The 11,866-nt window shown below is 58.9% G+C and overlaps 1 long non-coding RNA gene across 1 annotated transcript in view; it reads right to left on the minus strand.

Moving 5' to 3' along the window:
* LOC138526494 (uncharacterized) overlaps positions 1-11,211 on the minus strand; it is a 49,132-nt gene extending 37,921 nt beyond the window's left edge. Inside the window, exon 1 of the long non-coding RNA XR_011283583.1 lies at positions 11,091-11,211. This is a non-coding gene — a long non-coding RNA (uncharacterized lncRNA). The remainder of the gene's footprint in view (positions 1-11,090) is intronic.
* Between the last annotated feature and the right edge of the window lie 655 nt (positions 11,212-11,866).

Below are 11,866 nucleotides of genomic sequence, written 5' to 3' on the forward strand. Positions count from 1 at the left end.
CCCCCTAACTCCTTATCCTAGCTGGACACACAGCGAGTCTCTTGCATTCGTGCACTCTCCTGACCACCTCAGCACCCATCCACATGCCTGACCTTCATGGGTAGTTCACTGGAGAGCAGCCAGCCCACCTAACTCCTTATCCCAGCTGGACACAGAGCGGTCTCTTGCACTCGCGCACTCTCCTGACCACCTCAGCACCCATCCACATGCCTGACCTTCATGGGTAGTTCACTGGAGCCCGGCCAGCCCCCCTAACTCCTTATCCCAGCTGGACACACAGCGAGTCTCTTGCACTTGTGCACTCTCCTGACCACCTCAGCACCCATCCACATTCCTGACCTTCATGGGTAGGTCAGTGGAGCCTGGCCAGCCCCCCTAACTCCTTATCCCAGCTGGACACACAGTGAGTCTCTTGCACTCGTGCACTCTCCTGACCACCTCAGCACCCATCCACATGCCTGACCTTCATGGGTAGCTCACTGGAGCCCGGCCAGCCCCCCTAACTCCTTATCCCAGCTGGACACACAGCGAGTCTCTTGCACTCGTGCACTCTCCTGACCACCTCAGCACCCATCCACATGCCTGATCCTCATGGGTAGCTCATTGGAGCGCGGCCAGCCCCCCTAACTCCTTATCCCAGCTGGACACACAGTGAGTCTCTTGCACTCGTGCACTCTCCTGACCACCTCAGCACCCATCCACATGCCTGACCTTCATGGGTAGCTCACTGGACCCCGGCCAGCCCCCCTAACTCCTTATCCCAGCCTGGAGACACAGCAAGTCTCTTGCACTCGCGCACTCTCCTGACCACCTCAGCACCCATCCACATGCCTGACTTTCATGGGTAGCTCACTGGAGCCCGGTCAGCCCACCTAACTCCTTATCCCAGCTGGACACTCAGCGGTCTCTTGCCCTCGCGCACTCTCCTGGCCCCCTCAGCACCCATCCACATGCCTGACCTTCATGGGTAGCTCACTAGAGCCCGGCCAGCCCCCCTAACTCCTTATCCCAGCTGGACACACAGCGAGTCTCTTGCACTTGCGCACTCTCCTGGCCATCTCAGCACCCATCCACATGCCTGATCTTCATGGGTAGCTCACTGGAGCCCGGCCAGCCCCCCTAACTCCTTATCCCAGCTGGACACACAGTGAGTGTCTTGCACTTGTGCACTCGCCTGACCACCTCAGCACCCATCCACATGCCTGACCTTCATGGGTAGCTCACTGGAGCCCGGCCAGCCCCCCTAACTCCTTATCCCAGCTGAACACACAGCAAGTCTCTTGCACTCGTGCACTCTCCTGACCACCTCAGCACCCATCCACATGCCTGACCTTCATGGGTAGTTCACTGGAGCCAAGCGACCCCCTAACTCCTTATCCCAGCTGGACACACAGCGAGTCTCTTGCACTTGTGCACTCTCCTGACCACCTCAGCACCCATCCACATTCCTGACCTTCATGGGTAGGTCAGTGGAGCCTGGCCAGCCCCCCTAACTCCTTATCCCAGCTGGACACACAGCGAGTCTCTTGCACTCGGGCACTCTCCTGACCACCTCAGCACCCATCCACATGCCTGACCTTCATGGGTAGCTCACTGGAGCCCAGCCAGCCCCCCTAAATCCTTATCCCAGCTGGACACACAGCGAGTCTCTTGCACTCGCGCCCGCTCCTGACCACCTCAGCACCCATCCACATGCCTGACCTTCATGGGTAGCTCACTGGAAAGCGGCCAGCTCACCTAACTCCTTATCCCAGCTGGACACACATCGAGTCTCTTGCTCTCGTGCACTCTCCTGACCACCTCAGCACCCATCCACATGCCTGATCTTCATGGGTAGCTCACTGGAGCCCGGCCAGCCAACCTAACTCCTTATCCCAGCTGGACACACAGCGAGTCTCTTGCCCTCGCGCACTCTCCTGGCCCCCTCAGCACCCATCCACATGCCTGACCTTCATGGGTAGCACACTAAAGCCCGGCCAGCCCCCCTAACTCCTTATCCCAGCTGGACACACAGTGAGTGTCTTGCACTTGTGCACTCGCCTGACCACCTCAGCACCCATCCACATGCCTGACCTTCATGGGTAGCTCACTGGAGCCCGGCCAGCCCCCCTAACTCCTTATCCCAGCTGAACACACAGCAAGTCTCTTGCACTCGCGCACTCTCCTGACCACCTCAGCACCCATCCACATGCCTGACCTTCATGGGTAGCTCACTAGAGCCCAGCCAGCCCACCTAACTCCTTATCACAGCAAGTCTCTTGCACTCGCGCACTCTCCTGACCACCTCAGCACCCATCCACATGCCTGACCTTCATGGGTAGCTCACTCGAGCCCGGCCAGCCCCCCTAACTCCTTATCCCAGCTGGACACACAGCGAGTCTCTTGCACTCGCGCACTCTCCTGACCACCTCAGCACCCATCCACATGCCTGACCTTCATGGGTAGCTCACTGGAGCCCGGCCAGCCCCCCTAACTCCTTATCCCAGCTGGACACACAGCGAGTCTCTTGCACTCGCGCCCGCTCCTGACCACCTCAGCACCCATCCACATGCCTGATCTTCATGGGTAGTTCACTGGAGCCCGGCCAGCCCCCTTAACTCCTTATCCCAGCTGGACACACAGCGAGTCTCTTGCACTTGTGCACTCTCCTGACCACCTCAGCACCCATCCACATTCCTGACCTTCATGGGTAGGTCAGTGGAGCCTGGCCAGCCCCCCTAACTCCTTATCCCAGCTGGACACACAGTGAGTCTCTTGCACTCGTGCACTCTCCTGACCACCTCAGCACCCATCCACATGCCTGACCTTCATGGGTAGCTCACTGGAGCCCGGCCAGCCCCCCTAACTCCTTATCCCAGCTGGACACACAGCGAGTCTCTTGCACTCGTGCACTCTCCTGACCACCTCAGCACCCATCCACATGCCTGATCTTCATGGGTAGCTCATTGGAGCGCGGCCAGCCCCCCTAACTCCTTATCCCAGCTGGACACACAGCGAGTCTCTTGCACTCGTGCACTCTCCTGACCACCTCAGCACCCATCCACATGCCTGACCTTCATGGGTAGCTCACTGGAGCCCGGCCAGCCCCCCTAACTCCTTATCCCAGCTGGACACACAGCAAGTCTCTTGCACTCGCGCACTCTCCTGACCACCTCAGCACCCATCCACATGCCTGACCTTCATGGGTAGCTCACTCGAGCACGGCCAGCCCTCCTAACTCCTTATCCCAGCTGGACACACAGCGATTCTCTTGCACTCGCGTGCACTCCTGACCACCTCAGCACTCATCCAAGTGCCTGACCTTCATGGGTAGCTCACTGGAGCCCGGCCAGCTCCCCTAACTCCTTATCCCAGCTGGACACACAGCGAGTCTCTTGCACTCGCGCACTCTCCTGACCACCTCAGCACCCATCCACATGCCTGACCTTCATGGGTAGCTCACTGGAGCACCACCACCCCCCCTAACTCCTTATCCCAGCTGGACACACAGCAAGTCTCTTGCAGTTGTGCACTCTCCTGACCACCTCAGCACCCATCCACATGCCTGACCTTCATGGGTAGCTCACTGTAGCCCGGTCAGCCCACCTAACTCCTTATCCCAGCTGTACACACAGCGGTCTCTTGCACTCGCGCACTCTACTGACCACCTCAGCACCCATCCACATGCCTGACCTTCATGGGTAGCTCACTGGAGCCCGGCCAGCCCCCCTAACTCCTTATCCCAGCTGGACACACAGCAAGTCTCTCGCACTCGCGCACTCTCCTGACCACCTCAGCACTCATTCACATGCCTGACCTTCAAGGGTAGCTTTTTGGAGCCCAGCCATCCCCCCTATCTCCTTATCCCAGCTGGACACACAGCAAGTCTATTGCACTCACGCACTCTCCTGAACACCTCAGCTCCCATCCACATGCCTGACCTTCATGGGTAGCTCACTGGAGCGCGGCCAGCCCTCCTAACTCCTTATCCCAGCTGGACACACAGCGATTCTCTTGCACTCGCGCACTCTCCTGACCAACTCAGCACTCATCCACGTGCCTGACCTTCATGGGTAGCTCACTGGAGCCCGGCCAGCCCCCCTAACTCCTTATCCCAGCTGGACACACAGCAAGTCTCTTGCACTCGCGCACTCTCCTCACCACCTCAGCACCCATCCACATGCCTGACCTTCAAGGGTAGCTCACTGGAGCACCACCACCTACCCTAACTCCTTATCCCAGCTGGACACACAGCAAGTCTCTTGCACTTGTGCACTCTCCTGACCACCTCAGCACCCATCCACATGCCTGACCTTCATGGGTAGCTCACTGGAGCACCACCACCCCCCCTAACTCCTTATCCCAGCTGGACACACAGCAAGCCTCTTGCACTCGTGCACTCTCCTGACCACCTCAGCACCCATCCACATGCCTGACCTTCATGGATAGCTCACTGGAGCCCGGCCAGCCCCCCTGACTCCTTATCCTAGCTGGACACACAGCGAGTCTCTTGCACTCACGCACTCTCCTGACCACCTCAGCACCCATCCACATGCCTGACCTTCATGGGTAGTTCACTGGAGAGCAGCCAGCCCACCTAACTCCTTATCCCAGCTGGACACAGAGCGGTCTCTTGCACTCGCGCACTCTCCTGACCACCTCAGCACCCATCCACATGCCTGACCTTCATGGGTAGTTCACTGGAGCCCGGCCAGCCCCCCTAACTCCTTATCCCAGCTGGACACACAGCGAGTCTCTTGCACTTGTGCACTCTCCTGACCACCTCAGCACCCATCCACATTCCTGACCTTCATGGGTAGGTCAGTGGAGCCTGGCCAGCCCCCCTAACTCCTTATCCCAGCTGGACACACAGCGAGTCTCTTGCACTCGTGCACTCTCCTGACCACCTCAGCACCCATCCACATGCCTGACCTTCATGGGTAGCTCACTGGAGCCCGGCCAGCCCCCTAACTCCTTATCCCAGCTGGACACACAGCGAGTCTCTTGCACTCGTGCACTCTCCTGACCACCTCAGCACCCATCCACATGCCTGATCTTCATGGGTAGGTCATTGGAGCGCGGCCAGCCCCCCTAACTCCTTATCCCAGCTGCACACACAGCGAGTCTCTTGCACTCGTGCACTCTCCTGACCACCTCAGCACCCATCCACATGCCTGACCTTCATGGGTAGCTCACTGGAGCCCGGCCAGCCCCTCTAACTCCTTATCCCAGCTGGACACACAGCAAGTCTCTTGCACTCGCGCACTCTCCTGACCACCTCAGCAGTCATTCACGTGCCTGACCTTCAAGGGTAGGTTTTTGGAGCCCAGCCAGCCCCCCTATCTCCTTATCCCAGCTGGACACACAGCAAGTCTCTTACACTTGCGCACTGTCCTGAACACCTCAGCTCCCATCCACATGCCTGACCTTCATGGGTGGCTCACTGGAGCGCGACCAGCCCTCCTAACTCCTTATCCCAGCTGGACACACAGCAATTCTCTTGCACTCGCGCACTCTCCTGACCACCTCAGCACTCATCCACGTGCCTGACCTTCATGGGTAGCTCACTGGAGCCCGGCCAGCCCCCCTAACTCCTTATCCCAGCTGGACACACAGCAAGTCTCTTGCACTCGCGCACTCTCCTCACCACCTCAGCACCCATCCACATGCCTGACCTTCATGGGTAGCTCACTGGAGCACCACCACCTCCCCTAACTCCTTATCCCAGCTGGACACACAGCAAGTCTCTTGCACTTGTGCACTCTCCTGACCACCTCAGCACCCATCCACATGCCTGATCTTCATGGGTAGTTCACTGGAGAGCAGCCAGCCCACCTAACTCCTTATCCCAGCTGGACACAGAGCGGTCTCTTGCACTAGCGCACTCTCCTGACCACCTCAGCACCCATCCACATGCCTGACCTTCATGGGTAGTTCACTGGAGAGCAGCCAGCCCACCTAACTCCTTATCCCAGCTGGACACAGAGCGGTCTCTTGCACTCGCGCACTCTCCTGACCACCTCGGCACCCATCCACATGCCTGACCTTCATGGGTAGTTCACTGGAGCCCGGCCAGCCCCCCTAACTCCTTATCCCAGCTGGACACACAGCGAGTCTCTTGCACTCGTGCACTCTCCTGACCACCTCACCACCCATCCACATGCCTGACCTTCATGGGTAGCTCACTGGAGCCCGGCCAGCCCCGCTAACTCATTATCCCAGCTGGACACACAGTGAGTCTCTTGCACTCGCGCACTCTCCTGGCCCCCTCAGCACCCATCCACATGCCTGACCTTCATGGGTATCTCACTGGAGCCCGGCCAGCCCCCCTAACTCCTTATCCCAGCTAGACACACAGCGAGTCTCTTGCACTCGTGCACTCTCCTGACCACCTCAGCACCCAGCCACATGCCTGACCTTCATGGGTAGCTCACTGGAGCCCGGCCAGCCCCCCTAACTCCTTATCCCAGCTGGACACACAGCAAGTCTCTTGCACTCGCGCACTCTCCTGACCACCTCAGCACCCATCCACATGCCTGACCTTCATGGGTAGCTCACTGGAGCCCGGCCAGCCCCCCTAACTCCTTATCCCAGCTGGACACTCAGCAAGTCTCTTGCACTCGCGCACTCTCCTCACCACCTCAGCACCCATCCACATGCCTGATCTTCATGGGTATCTCACTGGAGCCCGGCCAGCCCCCCTAACTCCTTATCCCAGCTGGACACACAGCGAGTCTCTTGCACTCGCGCACTCTCCTGACCACCTCAGCACCCATCCACATGCCTGACCTTCATGGGTAGGTCAGTGGAGCCTGGCCAGCCCCCCTAACTCCTTATCCCATCTGGACACACAGCGAGTCTCTTGCACTCGTGCACTCTCCTGACCACCTCAGCACCCATCCACATGCCTGACCTTCATGGGTAGCTCACTGGAGCCCGGCCAGCCCCCCTAACTCCTTATCCCAGCTGGACACACAGCGAGTCTCTTGCACTTGTGCACTCTCCTGACCACCTCAGCACCCATTCACATGCCTGATCTTCATGGGTAGCTCACTGGAGCCCGGCCAGCCCCCCTAACTCCTTCTCCCAGCTGGACACACAGCAAGTCTCTTGCACTCGCGCACTCTCCTGACCACCTCAGCACCCATCCACATGCCTGACCTTCATGGGTAGCTCACTGGAGCCCGGCCAGCCCCCCTAACTCCTTATCCCAGCTGGACACACAGCGAGTCTCTTGCACTTGTGCACTCTCCTGACCACCTCAGCACCCATCCACATGCCTGACCTTCACGGGTAGCTCACTGGAGCCCAGTCAGCCCACCTAACTCCTTATCCCAGCTATACACACAGCGGTCTCTTGCACTTGCGCACTCTCCTGACCACCTCAGCACCCATCCACATGCCTGAACTTCATGGGTACCTCACTGGAGCCCGGCCAGCCCCCCTAACTCCTTATCCCAGCTGGACACAGCAAGTCTCTTGCACTCGCGCACTCTCCTGACCACCTCCGCACTCATTCACGTGCCTGACCTTCAAGGGTAGCTTTTTGGAGCCCAGCCATCCCCCCTATCTCCTTATCCCAGCTGGACACACAGCAAGTCTCTTGCACTCGCCCACTCTCCTGAACACCTCAGCTCCCATCCACATGCCTGACCTTCATGGGTAGCTCACTGGAGCGCGGCCAGCCCTCCTAACTCCTTATCCCAGCTGGACACACAGCAAGTCTCTTGCACTCGCGCACTCTCCTCACCACCTCAGCACCCATCCACATGCCTGACCTTCATGGGTAGCTCACTGGAGCACCACCACCTCCCTAACGCCTTATCCCAGCTGGACACACAGCAAGTCTCTTGCACTTGTGCACTCTCCTGACCACCTCAGCACCCATCCACATGCCTGACCTTCATGGGTAGCTCACTGGAGCACCACCACCCCCCCTAACTCCTTATCCCAGCTGGACACACAGCAAGTCTCTTGCACTTGTGCACTCTCCTGACCACCTCAGCACCCATCCACATGCCTGACCTTCATGGATAGCTCACTGGAGCCCGGCCAGCCCCCCTAACTCCTTATCCTAGCTGGACACACAGCGAGTCTCTTGCACTCGCGCACTCTCCTGACCACCTCAGCACCCATCCACATGCCTGATCTTCATGGGTAGTTCACTGGAGAGCAGCCAGCCCACCTAACTCCTTATCCCAGCTGGACACAGAGCGGTCTCTTGCACTCGCGCACTCTCCTGACCACCTCAGCACCCATCCACATGCCTGACCTTCATGCGTAGTTCACTGGAGAGCAGCCAACCCACCTAACTCCTTATCCCAGCTGGACACAGAGCGGTCTCTTGCACTCGCGCACTCTCCTGACCACCGAGGCACCCATCCACATGCCTGACCTTCATGGGTAGTTCACTGGAGCCCGGCCAGCCCCCCTAACTGCTTATCCCAGCTGGACACACAGCAAGTCTCTTGCACTCGTGCACTCTCCTGACCACCTCAGCACCCATCCACATTCCTGACCTTCATGGGTAGGTCAGTGGAGCCTGGCCAGCCCCCCTAACTCCTTATCCCAGCTGGACACACAGCGAGTCTCTTGCACTCGTGCACTCTCCTGACCAACTCAGCACCCATCCACATGCCTGATCTTCATGGGTAGCTCATTGGAGCGCGGCCAGCCCCCCTAACTCCTTATCCCAGCTGGACACACAGCGAGTCTCTTGCACTCGTGCACTCCCCTGACCACCTCACCACCCATCCACATGCCTGACCTTCATGGGTAGCTCACTGGAGCCCGGCCAGCCCCGCTAACTCATTATCCCAGCTGGACACACAGTGAGTCTCTTGCACTCGCGCACTCTCCTGGCCCCCTCAGCACCCATCCACATGCCTGACCTTCATGGGTAGCTCACTGGAGCCCGGCCAGCCCCCCTAACTCCTTATCCCAGCTAGACACACAGCGAGTCTCTTGCACTCGTGCACTCTCCTGACCACCTCAGCACCCAGCCACATGCCTGACCTTCATGGGTAGCTCACTGGAGCCCGGCCAGCCCCCCTAACTCCTTATCCCAGCTGGACACACAGCAAGTCTCTTGCACTCGCGCACTCTCCTGACCACCTCAGCACCCATCCACATGCCTGACCTTCATGGGTAGCTCACTGGAGCCCGGCCAGCCCCCCTAACTCCTTATCCCAGCTGGACACACAGCAAGTCTCTTGCACTCGCGCACTCTCCTCACCACCTCAGCACCCATCCACATGCCTGATCTTCATGGGTATCTCACTGGAGCCCGGCCAGCCCCCCTAACTCCTTATCCCAGCTGGACACACAGCGAGTCTCTTGCACTCGCGCACTCTCCTGACCACCTCAGCACCCATCCACATGCCTGACCTTCATGGGTAGGTCAGTGGAGCCTGGCCAGCCCCCCTAACTCCTTATCCCAGCTGGACACACAGCGAGTCTCTTGCACTCGTGCACTCTCCTGACCACCTCAGCACCCATCCACATGCCTGACCTTCATGGGTAGCTCACTGGAGCCCGGCCAGCCCCCCTAACTCCTTATCCCAGCTGGACACACAGCGAGTCTCTTGCACTTGTGCACTCTCCTGACCACCTCAGCACCCATCCACATGCCTGATCTTCATGGGTAGCTCACTGGAGCCCGGCCAGCCCCCCTAACTCCTTCTCCCAGCTGGACACGCAGCAAGTCTCTTGCACTCGCGCACTCTCCTGACCACCTCAGCACCCATCCACATGCCTGACCTTCATGGGTAGCTCACTGGAGCCCGGCCAGCCCCACTAACTCCTTATCCCAGCTGGACACGCAGCGAGTCTCTTGCACTTGTGCACTCTCCTGACCACCTCAGCACCCATCCACATGCCTGATCTTCATGGGTAGCTCACTGGAGCGCGGCCAGCCCCCCTAACTCCTTATCGCAGCTGGACACACAGCGAGTCTCTTGCACTCGTGCACTCTCCTGACCACCTCACCACCCATCCACATGCCTGACCTTCATGGGTAGCTCACTGGAGCCCGGCCAGCCCCCCTAACTCATTATCCCAGCTGGACACACAGCAAGTCTCTTGCACTCGCGCACTCTCCTGACCACCTCAGCACTCATTCACGTGCCTGACCTTCAAGGGTAGCTTTTTGGAGCCCAGCCAGCCCCCCTATCTCCTTATCCCAGCTGGACACAGAGCAAGTCTCTTGCACTCGTGCACTCTCCTGACCACCTCACCACCCATCCACATGCCTGACCTTCATGGGTAGCTCACTGGAGCCCGGCCAGCCCCCCTAACTCATTATCCCAGCTGGACACACAGCAAGTCTCTTGCACTCGCGCACTCTCCTGACCACCTCAGCACTCATTCACGTGCCTGACCTTCAAGGGTAGCTTTTTGGAGCCCAGCCAGCCCCCCTATCTCCTTATCCCAGCTGGACACAGAGCAAGTCTCTTGCACTCGCGCACTCTCCTGACCACCTCAGCACCCATCCACATGCCTGACCTTCATGGGTAGCTCACTGGAGCCCGGCCAGCCCCCCTAACTCCTTATCCCAGCTGGACACACAGCGATTCTCTTGCACTCGCGCACTCTCCTGACCACCTCAGCACCCATCCACATGCCTGACCTTCATGGGTAGCTCACTGGAGCCCGGCCAGCCCCCCTAACTCCTTATCTGGGCAAATGCAGACACGCATTCTAATCCTCTGAAAATGTCCAATGCCTTGTATTTCAGCTACCCCCGCCCCCAGGGAGTTTCCACCAAAAGGACATCGAGGCCACAATAATGACTAAAGGCGCTCCATTAATGACAAACTAATACTACAGTGTTCCTTCAGGTCAGAAGAAAGGGCAACCTCACCAAACCAGGAGAAGGTGAACGTGATTGGTCAAAAGAGCACCTTGAGGGCTCCTGAAAAGAGTTATTTGTGGGAGCACCACTAGGGGCGGCTATGCCCAGATCGCTGCAGCAGCGGCAGAAACACAGCGAGCTACCTGTCCCGCCTTGGAGTGCTGTGGAGATTGCAGCACACCTCAGTGCATTGAGCTAGACCTGTGCCTCTAGGCATGAGCCCTCTGAGCGGTGCGGCGGGTCGGTGGGCAGTACTTACCCCCATGGCCCCTCCGTCAGCCTGCACTGCAGGAGGCTGTGTGCGGCCGCGCCTTTATGCGCGTGCCGGGCAGGCCCTGCGGGTGGGGGCGACACGGGAGCTGCTGAGGGACACACCTTGACCTGTCAGGCTCGTGTACATACTGGCGCCTGCATGTCTAGTGGGAGCAGGGCCAGCTCTGCCCTACCCTCGGGTGACAGGCCCAGAAGTGTACTGTGCCAGGCCCGGGTGGGGATGCGGGGGCCTCGTGGGCGAAGATGAAGTATAGATAATAAGGGAGATGGTTCCTGATGCAGGCGCCAGTGGGTGCTCTCCCTGCTTTGATCACTGAGGGGGCAGAGCACGAACCCCACCTGGCGCTGTATCAGTCTTCGAGCGTGTGTGAAGGCTGTGACCACATCCTAGATAAAGAAGGGGGTTTGGGGGGAAGAGTTTCGGGGGCGATGGGGGGGGCAGATGCAGATAATCTCAGGACAGGGTTATTGGCCTCTGCAAAGCAGAACAAAGAAAGTAGCCAGCTGGGACTTGAAGCCCCAAATGAGCACTTGAGAAAAGCTATTGATATTGCATTATTAGCGTCAGAGCCCCCTCCCCCCACCCAAGGTCTGGTGGAACTGGGGGCCAGGGCATGAACTGCACCCATGTGAAAAGAACACAAGCCACTGGAGATAATGGCAGCGCAAGTGGCTGGGGTGTGTCTTCAAAGGGTAGAGGGGGCGGGCGTGGCCCCTGCCCCGCGGGGCGCTAAGTCTTGCAATCACAGAACTAATGAGGTC

Source organism: Ambystoma mexicanum, chromosome 7p (genome assembly GCF_040938575.1).
Source record: "Ambystoma mexicanum isolate Mex_15411 chromosome 7p, UKY_AmexF1_1, whole genome shotgun sequence".
Classification (NCBI taxonomy): Eukaryota; Metazoa; Chordata; class Amphibia; order Caudata; family Ambystomatidae; genus Ambystoma; species Ambystoma mexicanum.